At 44.0% G+C, this 17,053-nt stretch overlaps 1 protein-coding gene across 1 annotated transcript in view; it reads left to right on the top strand.

Moving 5' to 3' along the window:
* LOC120936420 (kyphoscoliosis peptidase-like) overlaps positions 1–17,053 on the top strand; it is a 222,743-nt gene that overhangs the window by 42,362 nt on the left and 163,328 nt on the right. The gene's annotated exons all lie outside the window — the stretch shown is intronic.

Raw genomic sequence — 17,053 nt, 5'->3', positions numbered from 1 at the left:
GTTGTATTTCTTGTATTTTATTTTTTGTACAAATGTTATGTGATTTTGTCTTGTACATATATTTTGTATCAATGTTACTATGTATTTTATCTGTGAAATTTTAAATAAAAGAATTAAAAAACAATCTGTTCTTATCAGTTGCCAGTAGGTGGTGCTCTGCTGACTGTCCTGAGTACACGGCGAGGTAGAAAGGGATGGCGGTCGGCAGATGCTAAGCCTGCTGGCGGGGAGGCAGAGGCCTTCTGATTTGGACGGAGAGGCATGCGGTCGAAGCTGAAGGGCTGGGCCCATGGCCTCTGGTCTGGATTGGTGTGGTATACGCCCCTTTTTTAGTTTTTCGGTTGGAAAAGCCTGCCACTTTTCGTTTTTATTGAGGGGAATTGGCCGTTACCGCCGAATATAATTAGGTGGGAGCAATGGGAGCTGTGGTTGAGGTTTGCCAGTTTACCCTCTCCATTGGTTCCTACTTGTTCTGATACCTTCCTGACTGGGGTGGGCTGCATCGGTCTGGGTCAGGGTCTGTTGAAAAGAAGACCTAGACCTTTTAATATGTATAGCTGTGACATGTTATCTCTTCCTAATTAAAAATGTCCCAAGGCACATAAAAGAATGTTATCGAATAATCACTCACATTTCCCTTTGTTGCTTCTGGAATGTACTTTTGTGGACCCTGAGGAATATGTTCTATATTTACCAGCTAGTTGTGGCTTGCTCTTGCAATTGTTTCTTGCAATCAAAAATACTTCAAATGTAAATTTATATATTAAAGGAACACTAAAGGTTCGTTTTTTATTAGATCAATTGATTGCTGTAAGCTAGAGCATTTAAATATCACTTACCTCGTTTTTCCTTTTTACCTCCAAAATACAGTAATCCAGGTTTGAAAATGCCATTTCCTGTCTCTCCTCTTCTTGCTTTCCACCAGCATCTGAGCCGTTTTGCATGGTGGAAAGCAGAATGTGCTCACCCCCTCCCTATGACTACAGCCCTGCGTGAAGATGCTCTCTTATCCCTCACAGGCATGGAGGCTAAGCCTAATGGGAACTGTAGTTCCCATTAGGCCGTGATGTAGCAAGAATGAATGCGCACCGCAAACCAGGAAGTCAGTGAGAATAACGATTCAGGAGTGCTGGAGGTGAATAAAACAGCTCGATTTCAACAGGTATCAAACTAGTTATAATGCAAAACATTACTTTTTACTTTATCAGCTACTGTCAGCCTTTAATTTAAGAGGAAAATATTTTTGTCTTTACAACCCCTTTAATGTTTGTCTGGATTGTAACCAGTCAGTAAGTAGTTTGCTTTCCTTCTCTTCACTTGAAGTTTCAGTTAAGCCTTGTACACACGATTGCATTACCCGACGGGAATTGTGTGATGACAGGCTGTTGTCAGAAAATCTGACCGTTTGTATGCTCCATCAGACAACTGTTGTCGGATTTTCCATGGACAAATGTGGGATAGCATGCTTTAAAATTGTCCATCAACAATTGTGTGTTGTCGGATTTTCCGATCGTGTGTACACAAGTCCGTCGGACTTAACTCCAAAGTACAAACATGCATGCTCAGAAAGCAATGCTTACCATAACACAGCATTAGCAGAAGTTGCCCAAAGGGTGGCGCTAAAGAGCTGAAAAAACACGTAGTTTTGTGTTTGTTGGCTGACAATTCTTTGCTGTTTGTATGCAAGACAAGTTCATGGCCAACGCCCTTTGGACAAAAGTTCTACGCTTGGTCTAATGAAAATCCAATCGTGTGTACGAGGCTTTAGAGACAGGGGCCCGGATTCAGAAAGATCTGCCTATCTTTAGGCGGGCATAGCATATCTCAGATACACTACAACGCCGTAACTTAGAGCGGCGGGGTCCCGTATTCAGAAACAAATTGCGCTCTAAGTTACGGCGGCGTAGTGTATCTGACACGGCGTAAGCCCGTTTTGTGACCCCACGTAAATGACACTCTTATCGAACGGCGCATGCGCACGCATGCTCAGTATCACGTCGAATTTTCGAAATAAATTACGCCCGCTCAATGCTTAGTCGACGTGAACGTAACCTACGCCCAGCCCCATTCACGGACGACTTACGCAAACGACGTAAACGACGCAAAATTCGACGCTGGCCCGACGTCCATACTTAACATTGGCTACGCCTCATATAGCAGGGGTAACTTTACGCCGGAAAAAGCCTTACGTAAACAACTTAAATCAATTAGCCGGGCAGATGTATGTTTCTGAATCGGCGTATCTATCTCATTTGCATATTCTATGCGGAAATCTACGGAAGCGCCCCTAGCAGTCAGCGTAAATATGCACCCTAAGATACGACGGCGTAGGAGACTTACGCCGCTCGTATCTAGGCAACATTGAGGCATATCTGATTCTATGAATCAGGCGCCGAGATGCGACGGCCCGCATTCGGAGTTACGACGGCGTATCTGGAGATACGCCGACATAACTCCTTTCTGAATGCGGGCCAAGGTGTCTGAAAGGAGATAACCAATGTTTGCGTTCTTTAGAAAACCTATAGTGCTCTCGGAATTCTTTTCTCATGTATCAAATGGTTATTTATAAAGCAAAGATTGTAAATAATTTGGTAAAACAGATATACTGTAAAACAGTATTAAATCAATGTTTTAAAAAGAATCTAAATGCAAATGATATAAAATAATTTGTTTTCCTGATATTGGAGAAACTTAGAGGTCGCCATCATTGAGATCTCCATCTGAATATGTAAGTCACCTGGCTGTCATGCTGAACAGGTATGCAGATAAATTGACTTTTTTCCAAATTTCTTAACTTATACAAGTCACTATATTCTAGTTCTGGGTCTGTGACTTGGGAAATATTGAAGCCAGTGGGTCAGCATTATTGGCAGTCAACAATTCTTTTAAATAAGGAGACCAGCAGTGACAGAACCAATAAAGCTCTCATGACAAGTTTATTCCAGACAAAACTTGAATTTTGCTTTGGATATAGTTGGAAAAAAACATTGCCTCAATTTTTTTGCCATCTGTATCCCTACTGGGGACATTTCACCTCATTTCCTGTCAAGACTAGTGTTGGGCGCTCCAATGTGGACACAGACATACTTTTAGTAGAATGAGGGGAAGGCAAAAATGTGATAATGTTTTTATTGCTGTGTGGTGTGTGCCTTGCTTTCCCAACTGCACCCCCCATTCTTTGCACAGATGTTACAGGAACGGGACGTGAAGGAAAATCTCCCAATGAGTCACAGACATAAATAAAAAACAGATTGGGCCAAATCCTCAAAAGAGATACGACGGAGTAACTGCTGTCGTATCCCTGGTCCTAACGCGTTTTTTTTTTACATTTTAAATTTTTTTTTTGGCCCGTATCTTTTTTTTTACCCGACGCAACTTTATTGTCCCGTCGCAATCCACAAAGCCCGACGTAACGTAATTTCGCGCTATTGCACGTCGGGAAAATGACGTCACGAGCATGCGCAGTATGGCCGGCGCGGAAGTGCGCCTCATTTAATGGGAATCGCCCCCTGGAGAAGAGGAACGCCTTGCGCCGGCCCAATTTAAGTTACACCGCTCAAAATTTCTAGGTAAGTGCTTTGTGGATCGGGCACTTAGTTAGAGATTTTGCGGCGCTGTAACTTAAATGGAAAAAGTTACGTTGCGCCGGGTTTTTGAGGATTAGGCCCATTATTTTCTACTCTATCTAGTACTCAAAAAAATTATAAGAGTTATGGGTTTATCCTAAAATAATAATACAATAGATATCAATAAATAGATAATAAAACACTTTTATTTCTCCAGATACTGCTCTAAACATCTGTTCTTGAAAGGGTTCAATATTTTCAGTTTCATGCTTTAAATAGGCAGAACCCGTACATAGTCTTTGTTACTGCAAGATTATCTCTGGCAGAAACTTTCTTTGTCTATTTTCTTTGCACAATTGTTTCCCAGCCAAGGTAAGATCTGTTTTCCCCATGGCAACTTAGCTGATGCACCTGCTCTCCATAGCAGATCATTGCCTTATTCTCAGCAGAGGAATCTCGGAAACTTATTTGAGTAGCAATTATTGTGCACTGCTACAATTGCAATTTGCAAATTATACAGGTTTGAGGTAGCGTCTGTTTTTTAGCAGGAAAGTGTCTCATTACAGCCCCCTAACATTAATACTTTGCCAACCCCAGGTAACAAATTACATAATAGTACTCTCCCCATATGCTGCATGGCTTGCTTTAAAGGGATACTATTTACATCTCATATTCTGCAAGGTAAGTTGAAGGAGTGTAGTATGGAATGTACATTTATCTGCTGTCATCCATTGTTTTAATTATAGTTTGGGCACATGTCTTCCTTTCAAGATGTCACAGATATCTACGAAAAAATGTTTTCCAAGCAGGGACATGGAGGATGTTGCTCATGGGTTCTGAATGCACCAAATCACAGGGACAGCAGCACATTTGTAAATTTAAAGCGGAGGTCCACCCTAAAAAAAATAAAAAAAACATAAAAATGCTCTTAAAATGTAAAAAAAAATGAAAAATATATATATTTTTTATATTTACCAGAAATGGCTGTTGCTAGGCAGATCACCCTAATCTGCACTTCCTATTCCGCGGTAGTCTTCATTCTTCTCCTCCTCGTGTTGTCTTCTGAGAAATGGGGCATGCTTTGTCTTGGGACCTGTGTGGGTCCCAGAAGGCAGCCGGCCATTCACAAAGCGCCACGCGACTCACACATTTGCAGTATGAAATGGGCGGTGAAGCCGCAAGGCTCCACTGCCTGTTTCCCTTAGTATGAATGGTGGCACCGGCACCCAATCTGATGGTGGATCAGCCTGTTGGGCCGACATTGAGGGCATCCTGGACAGGTAAGTGTGCTTATTAAAAGTCAGCAGCTACAGTGTTTGTAGCTGCTGACTTTTTTAAAAAAAATTACAGCTGGAACAGCGCTTTAATTATATAGAATATGTAAGGTGTATGTAAAGCGAAACTTTTACTTTAGTTTTCGATTTAGTAGGGAGCAGTTGAGATGTCTGTCAGGTTTATTTTTGCTGTTCCAAAGACAGAAAGTTATAGGAAATCTCACCAAAGTGAGAAGAAATCCCTTTTTAGACAGGTATCACAATTGGAAGATTTAGATTAGGTGTCCTCATTGGAAGATTTCCCACCTCCTTTCCTATACCCAGTCTAAAATGTTGCTTTTCCAATTACTTTTGGCACTGGTTGTCAATGGTCACCAAGACAAATAGAGAGGGTGGGAACCCAGGTAGCAATCAAAAACAAAGAGGGGTTTCAATACTCGCTCACTTTATTGAAAAAAGAAATGTGGCTTTATGTACACTTTAACTTGACTATACCAGATTTAGCGTGTTGGAGTAGAGTATTATAAATAAATGAATGTGGTGGCTCTAAACAAGTATCAGAGTTCATGTCTTTATTCATTTTTCTATTTGCACGAAGGCAGAGAATACATTTCAGACAGTTCTGCACCGTTCTTCACTTTCAGCAGGCACCTTTCTTGAACAATTTATACTCTGGTCCTTGGGATCCTCAGATACTAATGCAGTAATTATGGAACCTGGACATGATAGCCATAACACAATAAACACAGGCCAAAATTATGCCAGGGATGAGGGAAGTGAAGAATACATTGTACACAGAGAATTGTCAATAAACTAAGAGAATCACACAGCCAGGGCATAGATAACACAAAGGAATGAGGCTAAAGTGTAATGGAAATAGATAGTAAGGCATCTGTGACTGCCTCAGTGTGCTAATCTTGCCATAAAATGTTGTGAAGGAGATGACCATTTTGTGCATTCAAGGTAGCAGGCCTTATGTTTTATATTTTATGTGCAAGGTCCAACCACTTTTATTTTATTTGACTAGTATCATTAGATGGTGCCCGTAACTGACAGCACCACAGATGGTGTCATTCAATAGAAGAAAAAGAGTCACCCGCCACTCACTTGCAGATCAAAGACTTGAGTTGGTTTATTCATGTCACATCACACAGGCCAAATACAGCCAACGTTTTGGGGCCTTCCTCAAGGTCAATGATCTTTGATCGCCACAAACAATTCAAACTAGAAAACAAGTTTTGGCTTCACTTTAGAGTTGGGGGACAATTGTACCAAAGGCAAGTTGCAGGGCTTACTAAAAAAACAGTGTGAGTTGCAACAAAATCATGGTCAGAAGATCAGGATGAGGTCAGTTTGGGGGAATCCAAAGGTAGAGAGATGAAACCAGTAATACGAGAGACAGAATCAGGACCGCAGAAATGACAAGACCACCTAGGAACATGAAGAATGCCCTAGCGACCAGTAATCTAAATTCTACAACAGAAAATAAAATACAGACACTATTCTTAAAAGAATTAACCCTTTGTGACGTCACACTGCCCAGCTCAGAAAATCAGGCCTGTAAGTAATGGCAGCAAATAGAGTCCCCCTTTAACCCCCTTTACTACTGGTGACAATTTACTCCTTTCTAATAGGAAGAGAAATGTAAAAGATGGATACCTCTAAGCGAGGTGGGATTTTTTGGGCAACCAAAAAGCAATTGTGACAACTAGGTCATAAAAGTATAAATTTTTAATACATTTGTTCAAAGCATAAACACTTCATATGACAACATTATTTAAAAAAATGAAAAATTTCTTTGGTGTCCGTGATGATCCTACCCCTCCTATTATAAGAGGACTCCTCCATCCACTGCCGGGGGGAGAATAGCACCTTGGTGCCTGCCCCAGGGGCAATCTATGCCCTGGGGGCACTCTCCTACCCGGCAGTGGTGATTTTATTTCCCTTTTTTAACTGTCAGACTTCCATCTGCCAGTTTTCAAATATTCAGGCATAGTAACACTCTTTCTCGCCATGTTCTAGGAGTTCCATCGGGAACATGATTTTCCCATCCCTTCCCTGGGAAGTACTGGGTGGAAACCTGTGGGCCCCCCCTTTTCCTTCTCATTCCACATATGCAGCGTCCCTCCAATGGTCCTTTTCATTATGAATGTATTTATTTTTTGATTTCTCTATTCTCCCTGGTCCCCTTGTCCAATGACGTCCTGAAATTGCATTTTTTATTGTTATTGTTCAATCCCACAGGCTACCCTGCCCTTGTGAGTGGGCAGTGATCTCCGCTCCCTCTGTGCGGACACTTTTTTGTTTCCTGTGTTGGTGAGAACCGGTTACTAAGCGCCCTTGACCTCGCGTCGTTGTGACGCGCACAATGGGCGGTCCCAATGAGTGCTTTGTGCTCCGGTTAGTCGTTTGACATCCCGCGCACCCTGATTGGGTGCGCTGCGGTCACATGATCCTTGGGATGCCGGGACTGCACTGGACGTCTCGGGTCATGTGCTGTACGACGCGCAGGATGCGCGTCACCAGCGGCCTGGCCATGGTGCTGTGCTCTGATTGACTAGAGCTCGGTCACCTGACGCTGACGTCAGTAGTGGGCGCGCTGTTTGCACGCCTGACACAGTGGACATGGAGGACAGGAGTCCAGCTTGTTTGCTTTCAATGCATATTCATTGCTCCTCCCACAAGCAATTACCCCATTCAATCCAGGGACAGCTGTTGTATTGCTGGAGTGAGTGGATCATCTACACCTGAGGCCCATCATCCTTCAAGTAAGTATAAAGGGGAGTCAGGGGGTTTCTGTCAGCACTCATTTTCCTCCCATCTCCTGTTGGAGTGGGAGGCTATTCTGATTTCTGGTCTTTTCTTATTTGGTTTCCATGACTGGAGTGTCCGTTCATTCCTATTTGAGCTGATGTATTGGGAGTGGTGAGTACACTTTAGGGAGATTTTCTTATTTTACTCCTAGCTTCGCCTTTTCAGTGAAGAATCTAATAGCCTCCCTGTATACATCTATTTAAATTTCTCCCCAGCCATGATACTTCTTATTCCTCTCTGACTGCTGACTTTGTTGTGGATATTCATGTTATCCCACCCCCCCCATGGTTATGGAGCCCTCTGGAGTGGGGGATCGTTATGGACATTGAGCATATCATCTGGTTTGACCGCCCTGATCGCGGCTCACATACAAGCTCCATGGGATGATCTAGGCGCTCTGTGTTTGGAAAAGGGTGAGTCCCATTCCTTTTACATATTGAGCTCTCCACCTCTTCCCTTGATTTTCCACATGCTGCAAATGTCAATGTCTGGTCACAGGTATATTCTATATGTATGTTATTATATACCCTTTTTTTGTTTCAGAAAAATTTCACTGCTTTTTGTTCCCTGAAGAAAGATGTATTACTGAGACATCTGAAACGCGTCGGATAAATGACCATCCATGCCCTTAGCCTAGTCCTGGGGTGTGCGGTGATCCTCTAGCAGTAACATTTTTTTCAATCTAGAAATTTTTCATTTTTTTAAATAATGTTGTCATTATGAAGTGTTTATGCTTTGAACAAATGTATTAAAAATTTATACTTTTATGACCTAGTTGTCACAATTGCTTTTTGGTTGCCCGAAAAATCCCACCTCGCTTAGAGGTATCCATCTTTTTCATTGATACAGTAGGTGAACCCGATTTTGTGTCAATCTCGCTCTCTTCTCGGCGAGATTGAGCACCTACGAGCCCCATCGCGCACCCCGATGTTGACACGCCGGTCCTCCTCGCTGAAAATGACGGATGCGCGCCTTGCATCGGACCTATATAGGCCTCACAGTCCCATCATGCTCTGTACCTACCCATGTGATGGTAGGTATCACATGGGTAGGTACAGAGCATGATGGGACTGTAAGGCCTATATAGGTCCGATGCAAGGCGCGCATCCGTCATTTCAGCGAGGAGGACCGGCGTGTCAACATCGGGAGAAGGAGAGAAGTGAAGAACATGACGTCAAGCACGGAAGAAGAACTCATCACAGCACGGAAGGAGAAGACGTACAGCACGGAAGAAGACACCGGACAGCGAGACGAAGAACCGGGGTGCGCCGAGTCAACAACGGAGAGCGGCGAAGACAGAAGGAGAACCCCGGAGAGTTGAGAAGACCCGTCGGGATAGCGGAAGAAGAAGAGCCCCGCCGAGACGCCGGAGGAAACCCGCCGGGGGGGTGGGGGCTTTTTTAAAAGCCACCCCCCCCCGGCGGTGGAAAGAGAACCAACGGCGGCCCCCACCCACCCGAAGACGTCAAAGAAGAAGCCCCCCCCTGTAAAAGAGCTAATAAAGAAGACAGGGGGCGGCCTCCGGAGCAGAAAAATAAAATATTTTAATACACTGTGTGGTTTATTTGTGTTTTTACCACTTTTCTTGCAGGTGAATGGGTAGGGGTACGATGTACCCCATACTCATTCACTTAGGGTGGGGGGGGCCGGTATCTGGGGGCCCCCTTATTAAAGGGGGCTCCCAGATTCCGATAAGCCTCCCGCCCGCATACCCCGACAACCAACGGCCAGGGTTGTCGGGAAGGGGCCCTGTCCTCATCAACATGGGGACAGGGTGCTCTGAGATGGGGGGCCGCAGTGCGCCCCCCCTGCCCCAGAGCACCCAACCCCCCCATGTTGAGGGCATGCAGCCTGGTACGGCTCAGGAGGGGGGGGGGGGCGCTTCGCTCGTCCCCACTCCCTTCCTGGCTGGCCGGGTAGCGTGCTTTGGATACGGGTCTGGTATGGATTGTAGGGGGACCCCCTACGCCGTTTTTTTTCGGCGTAGGGGGGCTCTCCTTACAACCCATAACAGACCTAAGGGCCCGGTATGCTCCTGAGGGGGGGACCCATGCCGGATTTTTATTTAAAATCCGGCGGGGACTTCCCCCTCAGGATTCATAACAAACGCCGCACACGTGTAGAATTGGCGGGAATCCAAGTCGGATCTCCCGTCGCTTCTATGACGCGCTTGCTGGATGTGCTGTCACTATTCCAGTGAGTGTGAGATGTCGGCGAGATCTCGGCACCCTGTTGCCGAGTATCAGCGCGACGCTGTCGTGCTAAAAGCACAATATCACAAACACCTACTGTACAGGGATGTTGGCAACTTCATGCCTCCATACATGAGCCAAATCTTTTCATAGAAGTGAAATGTTACATTTATTCTATCAGATTCTGTGTTTGCATGGGTTAATGTTATTTTATGTTTCCAAACACAGCTGCCCTTCTCAAATTCTGCCTGACCTACATGGAGATGTGCCAAATTTTGTATTCACTATATGGGGGAGTGCAGGAACAAGCTGAGTAATTACAGCATCCCAAGGGGACTTTAGAGTTTATAAGAGGGCATGCATAATAGCGATGACTCTTCTGTTACTACTAAAAGAGAAAATGTAGCAAATGTTCTCAAAGTAAAAGCAAATTAATTATGTAAGTACAAGTTACTAATAATGAATTGTTCCAAAGTAGAGGTCATGTACCTACGCATGCTAATAGATTTGAATAAGTTAGGAAATTAGGATATTGTAATAAGTAATATGAACATTTAAGGCTACTTTGACAATTCATTAAAATTAGAATTTTGATTAAAAAAAATATAAATATAGCAAATACTAAAATGTATGCGTTAATACTAAGCCATGTCTAGAATAAAAAAAAATATTTAAAAGATACATGTAGTAAGCAATTTCGCATTGTATGCCATTAAGACTCTAGTTACTCTTTTTAAATTTGATAAATACTAGAGATAAACAAACTGTCAGAAATCTTTTCTTACTTCTGCTGTACCCTTTACCCATGGTACCCATGGATCCCGGAACCAGATCGGCTGAACCAAGAGCTAATGTCATCCTATCAGACCAAAGCCTTATCCTCTAGTCTACCAGGCCTCCAGGTGCTGGGTTGATTCAGGAGACATGATAGGGGTCATGTCACTGTGCTAATCAGTAGGTTTTCAGTCATAGCGCCAATTAAAATAATTCTGATAGGGCCCCAGTAGCTGCTGTGATAAGAGTATAATAGGTGGTATGTTTTTAACATACAAGATCAGCCATAACTTTATGACCACCCACCTAATATTGAGTAGGTCCTCTGTTTTGTCATCAAAACAGCCCTGACCCATTGAGGCATGGAGATCACTAGATCTGTGAAAGTATGCTGTGGTATCTGACACCAAGCCATCAGTAGCAGATTTTTTTAAGTCCTGAAAGTTGCAAGGTGTGGCCTCCATGGATCAAACTTTTTTACAACACATCCCGCAGATGCTCGATTGGATAGAGATATGAAGACCTCAAAGGATTGACTTGTAGTTACATAGTTACATAGTTGGTAAGGTGGAATAAAGACAACCAGTTCAACCTGTGTTGGTGTGTGTAGAAAAATCATATCCCCTTATATTGTTTTCATTAAGATGTATGTCCAAAAGTATTTTTAAACTATTCATACTTCCTGCTGACACCACCCATTGTGGAAGAGAGTTCCACATCCTTACCACCCTGGCAGTGGAAAAAAAACCCTATGCAGCTTAAGCAGAGGTTCACCGTTAGAGAGCACATTTTCCCCTTAGATTAATGCTCGTTTTGTCTAGGGGAATCGGCTATTGGTTTAAAATATGATCCGTACTTACCCGTTTACGAGATGCATCCTCTCCGTCGCTTCCGGTATGGGCTGCGGGAATGGGCGTTCCTTCTGATTGACAGTCTTCCGAGAGGCTTCCGACGGTCGCATCCTTTGCGTCACGATTTTCCGAAAGAAGCCGAACGTCTGTGCGCAGGCGCAGTATAGAGCCCGCACCGACGTTCGGCTTCTTTCGGCTACGAGTGACGCGATGGACGCGACCGTCAGAAGCCTCTCGGAAGACTGTCAATCAAGAAGGAACGCCCGCTCCCGAAGACCCATACCCGGAAGCGACGGAAGAAGATGCATCTCGAAAACGGGTAAGTACGGATCATATTTAAAACAAATAGCCGATTCCCCTAGACCGAACGAGCAGGAATCTAAGGGGAAAAGGGCAACAATTAAATAAATGGGTGAACTCCCGCTTTAAGGTTAAACTACTTATCTTTCAGTCTAATCGTGTGGCCCTGTGTCTTCCTATACTCCCTTGGACTGAAAAATGTCATACTTATGCTATGATCACTGCTGAGATATTTGTATATCACTATCACATCTCCTCTCAAGTGTCTCTTCTCCAAGGAGAATTAAATTTAGCGCTTGTAGTTGTTCCCCATAATTGAGGTCCTCCAGTCCCCCTAATAATTTAGCTGCCCTACTCTGGACGCTTCCAGCACATCTTACTGAGGATTGGTGACCAAAACTGCATGGAATACTCTAGATGGGCCGAACCAGAGTTTTATAAAGTGGGAGAATTATTGTTTTATCTCTGGAGTAAATTCCCTTTTTAATGCATGCTAATATTCTGCTGGCTTTGGTAGCTGTAACTGGACACTGAATGCTATTGCACAGTCTGTCTTCTACTAGGACCCTCAGATCCTTCTCCATCTGGGAAGCTCCTAGGGGTTTTCTCCCTAATGAGTTACTTGCACCAAGTGCATTACCTTACATTTTTCAATGTTAAACTTAATTTGCCATGCAGTATTCAGGTCCTCTTGTAAAGTTTCTATATCCTGCTCTGTTGTTATTGCCCTACATATTTTTGTGTTGTCAGCAAAAACAGAGATCAATCTATTTATCCCACCCTCTATAGAATTTATAAATACATTAAACAGAATGGTTCCAGGACAAAGCCTTGGAGTACCCCACTAACCACTCTAGACCATTCTGAGTATACATTATTTATCAACACCCTTTTAGGCACGCCCCCGTAGCCATCTATCTAAGAACAAACCTTATGGTCCATGCCTAAAGACCTTGCAGATTAAGAGTTTGTGGGGTACTGTATCAAATGTTTTTTGCAAAATCTAGATACACCACGTCCACCAGCCTACCTTTTGTCCAGATGGCAGCTCACTTCCATCCGCCCACCTCCTTGTCGCGGATGGAGAGAATGTTCCAACATGGATCCTATGGTTCTCATTGATAACCTGGTCCCCAGCATATCCTGTATGCCTGTGGTACAGGGTTGGTCATCAACTGGTACCACAATTCATCTCATTGTTTTTTTAACCTGTGTGGAATAAACCAATACTTTTTTAATGGATACACTGTCCTCTGTGTTTCTGGGCATTTGATATTCACTACCAATCAGCCCTTTGAGGAGTTATCATATTATGCATATATGACATCCACATGTCATTTCAGGAGTGCCTTGTCAGTCTTATGTTCTCATGTCAACACCTCTAACTCATTGTTGTGTTCCTCAAACCATTCTTAAAACATTTTTTGTACTTGTTCAGCAACAAAGTTTAGGTAGGTGGTACATGGCAAAGAAACAGCCACACGAATGGGCAGAACCCATGATTTCTTAGCGAACTTTGCTTAAAGCATCACACTGCCTCTGATGGTTTACCTTTCTCCCATACTGCATCCTGGTGTCATCTCTTCCCCATGTAAGTGATACACACGCACCTGACAATCCACATGATGTAAAAGAAGATGTGATTCATCAGACCAGACCACCTTCTTCCATTTCTCTGTGGTCCAGTTCTGATGCTCACATGTAAACTTTGGGTGCTTTTGGCTGTGCACGTGGGTCAGCATGGGCACTCTGACTGATCTGCGGCTACTCAGCCCCATACACAACAAACTGCAATGTCCATTGTTTCTGCTTTTATCACATGAATGTCATAAATGTTTACTTGCAGCCCAATATATCCCACTGACTTTCAGATGCCATTTTAACAAGATAATTAATGTTATCCACCTAATGCATGATACAACATTCAGTAAGATTTTATCAATAATAAAACATTCTGATAAAACATTCAGTAAGATTTATTTTCAGTCTCAGTTTCAGTTTCTCCTTTTGCAGTGGTAGTGAGGTTCTACAAACAGTATTTAATTAAAAACAAAAAACCTGGACTTAGAGTGTGTACATTCCAGTAGACATGCAGTTTAATGCTTTTTTGTTCTGAGACTTGTAGTTTCACAATTGTCTCATTACCTATACTTGAAAATAACAAATTCTTGCCCATGGTACAAAATCACAAGTTATTATGCTGTTGAAAGTATTAGAAACAACGCTCACAATGACATAAGACGGCATGCTCGTATGTTTAAAGTGCTGACCTCTGGTGTTCAAGTGCATGAATAGTACTCATACCAATGTTCTCACCAAGCTGGAATAATATCAGCAGAAGATTTACAATCCAACCAACAGAGCATTATAGCACTGGGTTGGTGTATAAATACCGAAGGAGAAATAAATGTCTAAGAACTAATCAGATAAAACATTTTTTTTTTATGTAATGCTGATTTCAAATTTAATGAAGAATCTGCCTGGTTGCTGTATGCTTTTAAACCTACAGAGTTTTTTACACCATAAATATTCTGTAGATTTGCAATGCATCACCCAGTCAATCGGAATAATTAAGCATGCTACAAAAGATATACATTACAACTGCAGATAGTCCCTGCTTGTAGATTAGGTGCCGGGCGCATGGATTAGGGGGGCGGCGCCACCTGCTCCCCCTATAGATGGCTGCCAATGTTTAAAACTCAATGTGTCCTATTGACTCATGTTCTCAAGGATGCAAAACAAGTACTGTAGTGACAAAGGCCTGGCTAACAGGAAACATACCCTTCACTGAGGTCAAATCTCGCATGAATTGGACTATGGTCAACGAAAAGCTAACAACACATCTTCAAAACGCCATACCCAAATATCATACAATTTGGGACCCCTGGATCAAAGCCTTCCTCCCAACATCTTTTATTCATCGCTTATTCAACCTTTAATGGTCACTTTGGGCATCTAACAACACTTGGCGCTGAAAACCCCTGCCGGCTGCCGCCCCTCCCTTCCCACCTTTACTTCCACACACCCCCTAAACGTTACCTTTCTTCTCACCCCATCTACCTCCTATCACTATCGTCTTGCCTCTTCTTCTAACATTTCTCCATAATTATATGACCTAAATGAGCATCCCAATAGGTCCTCTGTTACTGAATTGTATGTGTCCTATTTACTCCTGTCCTATCTTCAGTATGGTTGACTTACTGTATGTGTACTAAGGTTTACTTGTTGACAATTGCTCTTAATGTCTCAAACATTTGTTATTTTTTTTTTTTGTATGATATTCTCCTGTTATGGTTTGTTATGAACATTTTGTACTATGTCCTTTGAGATTTAATAAAAAAAGATTGAACAAGAAAAATCATGGCTTGTGTTAGGCCAATTGATATGGCCAACACAGAGACCGGATCTAGGATTGACGCCTAATCAAAACTGTCCAACACTCTAAAAGAAACTAGCATGCTTGTGAATTTATTTTTGGCTATCATACTGGCTAAACACATGGGCTGAATGTATTAACATTTGTGAAAGGTAAGTCTGTCAGTAGAGAAACATAGAAGCTGCCACTGCTGACATGTGTGGCACTCACTCCCTCAGGAACTGCTGGATTTTAATGAGCCCTCTTAGCCTTTGTACTGTGATTTGCCCTGTAGCTGTTCCCAAGCACCTGCAAACCAAATAACAGATCCACCAACTGCAACCAAATAACAGACTTCATTCCGCCAGTCTTTTTTTTTCTAATTTATTGGCTCATACATTGGAAGGATACAGGGTTGAGGGCACAGCAGACATAAAATACAGCAGCACAAATTATTCATATTCTTCCAATCCTTAAATGTGGTGACTTCATTTGTTTTGTTTCTTTATGTTTTTCCCTTATTTTCACCTGATGATCTGGCCAGTAACATGCCTCCTGTCTTAACCACTTCAGGACCGAGCCTCTTTCTGAGATTTGTTGTTTACAAGTTAAAAACTTTTTTTTTTTGCTAGAAAATTGCTTAGAACCCCCAAACATTATACGTTTTTTTTCTAACACCCTATAGAGTAAAATGGCGGTCGTTGCAATACTTCTGCCACACCAGATTTGCGCAGTGGGTACAGACACAGTGAGTTACAGAGGAGGTCTATGGCTAGAATTATTGTTCTCGCTCTACTGATCGTGGCGATACCTCACATGTGTGGTTTGAACACCGTTTTCACTGCTCAAGTATGCGTTCGCTTCTGCACGCTAGCTCGGCGTTTCTTTTTTTCATTATTTAATTTACCTTTTATTTTTTATTTTTACACTGTTCTTTAAAAAAAAGTGTCACTTTTATTCCTATTACAAGAAATGAGGGCACTGGAGAGCGATAAAATTGATCTTGCGGGGGGCGTGACCGGAAGCCGAGCTGGACGGACGTGCTGCCTAGGAGCTCCACACCAGCCCGCAGCACTTAGGCCGATTTCGGGGGAAATCACACAAATTTGATGAGCTCCTCCCGCACCACCAGATCCTCCACGTCCAGAGGACTCTCCCTACCGCTGTCCGGAGCCTCCACGTCCTTCAGGGACTATTTTAAGATCCCTGACATGCCGCCGGGTAGCCATAACAAGATGGCGCCGGACGCCGAGGCCTGTCAGCACACCGCGACCTCGCCCCCGCAGCACGAGCAGAACACCGCTCCATCACGGGCCTCCAGGGATCCACCGCCATCCCCGCAGAGGACATCGGACCCCGATGGGTCCCAACAAGGGTTGAGTGACCGAGGCCATCAGCCTCAGATGCCGCCCGTACAACGCGGCGACCAGGCCGCAACGCATCCTCCGTCGCAGTTGCGGCAGGACGCGCAGACCACCCCCGGATTGAACCAAGCGGCGCAGGCCCTGGGGTCACAGGACACTGCCATCAGGCCAGCCTCCCCCCCGGATCCACTTCTGGACTTCCCGGCCCTGCCAAGCCCATCGCACCCCCCCGCGATGGTGCGGCCTAGTTCACCCCAGGCGCACAGCTTCTCCTCTGTGTGGGCCCCGGATCCACCGCAAGCCCAGAGAACCTCACGCTCTGCAGACCCGCTCCGGACAGGGGCACAAACAACATATCACCCCCACCTTTCCTATGCCCAGATGACACAGGCCAGCATGCCATCTCAGGGAGACGTACCCCCGGGGTCCACCCTACAGCCCCCCCTGACCATGCCATGGACTGACTCGGGTGCTCCCCCCTCTGAACACCCCCCGTCCCGAACCAAGAGCCCCACCGTTGGGCCCCATTGTCACACAACCTCTACATCCCCCCACCAGCCGTG

This window comes from Rana temporaria, chromosome 4 (genome assembly GCF_905171775.1).
Source record: "Rana temporaria chromosome 4, aRanTem1.1, whole genome shotgun sequence".
NCBI lineage: Eukaryota > Metazoa > Chordata > Amphibia > Anura > Ranidae > Rana > Rana temporaria.
This window is presented reverse-complemented; position numbering and strand designations above follow the sequence as displayed.